Source organism: Fukomys damarensis, unplaced genomic scaffold (assembly GCF_012274545.1).
Source record: "Fukomys damarensis isolate Sample0158 unplaced genomic scaffold, DMR_v1.0_HiC HiC_scaffold_39, whole genome shotgun sequence".
NCBI lineage: Eukaryota > Metazoa > Chordata > Mammalia > Rodentia > Bathyergidae > Fukomys > Fukomys damarensis.
In genome coordinates, this window is record NW_022900951.1 from 24,209,330 (window position 1) to 24,214,284 (window position 4,955).

Genomic DNA, 4,955 nt, shown 5'->3' on the forward strand with positions numbered 1-4,955 from the left:
TTGAGGCAAGGCCTTGTTATGTAGTGCAGGCTGTCCTTGAACTCATGGCAATCTTCCTGCCTCAGCCTCCCAAGGACTGGGATTATAGGTGTGTGCCACCATGTCAACATGGAGGAAGGTCTCCAATTCCAGGCTCTTCCTGCTCATTAGATGCAGAACACAAAGAGACTGTACCCTGAGAGCAATTGTTAAAGAAGACCCAGGTGCTGCCCCTTGGAAATGAAGCTCAGAGAAGAAGCAGTGGTTGTGAGCACGCAAAACCTGAGTTTGAGTGGGTCCCAGTTCTCTTTTCACTTGAAAACTATTAATCATCTAGTTAATTTCGGAGACACTGACTTGATTCCATATTTTATATCTGAAACATTAGCTCACATTGTTCTCTTCTTTAACTAAAGTATTTATGTCTTAATTACCATTACGTGCTTTGAATCATTTCAGAAGAAGTAATCTTCCATATATTTACATGAATATCAGTTCATTTTTTTCCCAGAACCTGGAAGAGTATAAATTCTGCCCTACTACTTCCCAAATAATTTGGTGCAGCAAATGTTACTGTCATTTTACCTGCTTCAACCGTGATATCTAAAGCTATATTTTTGTGCATTCCATCTAAAGTGGAAAGTATTTCCATAGGTCACGTGTCCTGGATCTCATGAAACCTGATATAAATAAACACAAAAAGTACCAAGTGTTCTATTTCAGCACAATTGTATGCAGAGATCAAAAATTTACCAAGAAATAGGGCTTTTAACTCAGAAGCTCCGGTCAGATTTCAATAAAATGTGAGGTTTAGGAGAACAGGGCAACTGACAAGATAGATCTACAGCGATGCTCTTAGATTTTCCAGCCGTACCTGGGCACATAGTGGGTTGTCAGTGCATACTTCCCAAATCAATTACAATTTTAATACTTTACCTACCTGAAATGCTATTCTGTGGTTTTATTTAAACTGGTTGTCAGTATGGAATGACTTCTGCATTCTCTCCTGGAAGTGGGTGAATTTCCATGGTGAGCAATTCCTCTATATACAGTTTGCAAATCATTTTGGGAACCTTCCAAATGAAAGGCACTGTATAAATATACCCTCCCACCAGCAGCCAGCCGGCTTTCCACCGGGATGCATTTGCATCGCTTATGTACATAGTGTTTCATTTGGGGCATTGCTTTTATTTTTATGACCATAAAAGAAATATTCACAGTATGAACAATAATGTAAACTGCATTCAGGAAGATATATATTTGAATATTTTCGTGATTCAAAACTTAGAAATCTGAAAGAAAAGCAGGCATGGCATTTTTCTTTCCTGTTGCTGTTTGCTTTTTCAAAGCATTCTTTATTATTCCTCAACTTTAGGGTGGAATTTTGCTGAAATACTCAAGTCTTTGTCTGTACCTCATTTGAGTTTATATGGTGGTGGGCTCAAATGAATACTGCTGGTAAAAGGCCTGGGAATGAGGGGTATTTGATTTTGCATTTATTCATGTCTGTAATGAGTTTGCTTTTGCACAGCCTTTTTGTGGATGGAGGTCTCTTTAAAGAGAGCAAAAGAAAAGGAAGCTACCTTAGGTATAAAATACCTTCTAAATAACATTGTAATAATGGGGACATTCACAGATGGGAGAGACTTAGCCTACGTAACAAAAGGGGGGCTCATTTCTTACAGCTTGTTACTGGGGAGATAAACTTTGAATTCACATCATACAGAAAATGTTTAATGAATTTAGAAATAAATTGCCAACAGACTTACATCAAAACTTCTGTAAATTATGTATTTTCCTAGAATCATCTGCATACAAAATAATGTGAATTTATCTTAATTTATCAATTTCCATCATTAATTACTTTTCAATGGAATGAAATACCCCACTCCAGATATATTTTCTAGCATCGAATATATTATCGAATCAAGGAGTTCCTTAAAAAGAGGAGCTATTCTGAATAGTCAGCGTAATTCTGAATAACAAGACCCCTAAAAAGGTAGGTTGAATCAAACTCTTCCTCACTTCCCTGAAGAAAGATGAGGAAAGTGTGGAAAATTAAGTAGAGGTAGAATCAATAAGAATTTGAGTTCATTTTCTGTGTTCACAACTCTCTCTCATAAACACCAATTTTTATATAGTATTTTCTCACTTTTCATAACTAAAACAATGTGATTTTACAAACCTCATCTATAATGTAGAAATATTAAGAAGTAGCTGACTCGTGTTACTTTGTGGCTTATAAAACAGATGCTATTTTCTTTTTTTCTCCTCAGTCAGAATATTATTCTAAAATCTAATTTCATATTCCCAATATACCAACTTTGTTTCATTAATCTGTTGTAAATATCTTGACCCTTTTCTTATTACCATAAAATAAAAGTTTCTTCAATTGAGAAAAGCTATAAGCATGGATTGATCTGCAGCCTTTTTTTTTTTACTACAAAACCCATAATGCTTTGCTGTATAGCCTACAATCCCCATACTGCAGCATCAAACATACTGTTAACTATCCTGTTACTGGCAAAGGAAGAAACAGAACATCTGAACAGAACTATGTAACATGCAAGAAGTCAACTTGAGTAGTAAACTACTAATTTTTTTTAGTGTTTTGAGATTTACTCGCACTTCCCTTTAGTAAACAATGAAGCATATATATTGATAAGCACATTGCCTTATCCTGAATAAAATGTTATATATTCTCAATGTCAAGGTGTATACCTCTCATACCAAAGCCTTTGTTTCTACACCCTTCATTGAGTCCTTCTTTCCCACCTCTTTTTGGAGGGAGGTCAGCCTTATTCAGATTTTAAAATGAAATCACAATACATTGTTTAATGCTCTAAACATCTGCAAATGAGAATTCAGTGAAGTAATTAAAATTCTTAATTAGATGCACCTTGCAGCTGCTGTTAGTTTTAATTGGCAATAATGCAGCTACATTTTGTTCTGACACATATCTTCAGAAGAGTTAGAGAGAAAACTGAAGGGAGGCAAGAGGAAAATGTTCCCACACAGTTCAAGACAGTTCGCACAAAAAGGATCCCATGGCAACAAACAGCGAAGCCCACAGTTGGCTCTGTAGGATCCAGGAATAGACAATGGTTCACCTTGGATTCAAACAAACACTTTCCTCCTGGATCTGAAGCGAAAGCATTTTAAAGCATCTTTCACAATAAGAATGAAATGGTCAAATGTTCACCTGTATGTTTAAGATACTTCTCAATGCTTCTGGATGCTCTTGTAGCACATGTCAAGGCAATAATTTCAACTTATGCTCTGTGTAGAGTAACAAAGTGATGTGCAGAATCACTGAAAATAGAGGACTTAAATTTTGTCCTCTACTGAGCTGGACCACACCTCGGCAACTAGTTCATTTTAACTGTCGTTCTATAGACAAAGCAACCAAGATGAAGAGAAATTAATGATTCCCATGGGTAATCATACCTACTTGCGAGTTGGGTTTAGACTCACATCTAGGGTTTGAGCCTATGGTCCAGGATTTTTGCTTCTAAACTTCTCTCAGCAGCTAAATTTATCAACTGTAACTCCTCCAGGTTTCCTGAGGTATTGTTCTTCACTTAAGTGAGTCAGCAAGAGGAGTGTGCTGGAAGGTATAGAAAATATGGATCACTTATCATGAAGGTGTACGGGGATATATTTCTTGTTTACCGCTGGTCCTCAGATTACTCTGAAATCTATAGCATGTGGAGAAAGAGCAGGGAGTTCAGAAGGACTGGCATGCAGGAGGTTAGCCTGGGTGAGTTCCCTTCAGAACACCCACCCCCAAGACTTCCCTGCACACTTTCACCACATCTTCCCTCCCTTCAGAGTGGAAAGTTCAATGGAATGCTCAGTCCTTCAAACTAGAGATTTATCTTTCCAGTCTCCCAACTCACATTTCTCTGCACTTGTGTCCTGATTTAGTTTAGCTTGCATTAGCTTAGCTTACCTTAAGTTTTACCTTTTTTTTTTCTGTAAGTGTTTCCTTTATCTTCAACTTGTGTTTTCCTTCCTAAATTAAATAAAAATAGTTCTCAAGGGCCAAGGCTGCTTTGCCTGTTTATTTTTCTAGTTTTGGTTTATCCTATTCAACCTTCCTTTATAAAAACTTGTGGAATACATTGTAGAGTGGGTCAAGGTTTCCAAGAAAACCACAGGCGATGTGTGGGAAAGGTGAAAGGAGGAGTGGGGAAGAGAGAGGGGTGGTGTCCGTGTCTGCCCGGCCTCTCCACAGTCAAGAAGCTAACAGTGTGACTGCAGTGTAAATATTAACACTCCCCGAGGGGCTTGATACTCCACATGTGGCCCCTAGTCCGGTAGCATTGTTACGGTCCTTGGAGCAGCTTGTTAGAGACTAGACTCTCAGGTCTCACTAGGGAAGGGTTGATTCCGAATCTGCGTTTTAACAAGACGCCCAGGTGATTTGCATACTGTTAAGTTTGAAAAGCACAGAATCACCATACGTATTATACAGTCCGGGGTAAAAGGATACGGACTTCAAACTGAGCAAATACTTATTTACCATAACCCACTTTGCCCCCACCCACTTTTTTTCATCACAAATCCATTTCAGAAACCCTCGGAGAACAGTTCCCTCGGGAACGCTATTACGCGGTGGCTGGGAGGAGGGTCCAACTCGACCCTCTCAGCTCTGCCGCACCGCCCATTCCCTCGTCCGGCTCCCGCTCCCGGCTCCCGCTCCCGGGGAGCTTTCCAAAAGCGCTATTCTCCCAAGCTCCACTTTCTTAGGGAAGATTTTGCTCCTCCCCAAATTGAAAGCGCGGCGACAGGGAGGCTTACTGCCTGAAGGGCTCACACTTTACATACCAATGGCAACCGAAGCGCTTTGCGAAACAGCCTGTGAGAAACAAGTAGCACTTCGCCACCTGAGACTCGGAGCAGCCCTCTCAAGCCCCTCCCTTGTGAAATCCTTTTTAAAGGGATAGAGGGGGGGGAGGGAGGGAGAGAGGGGG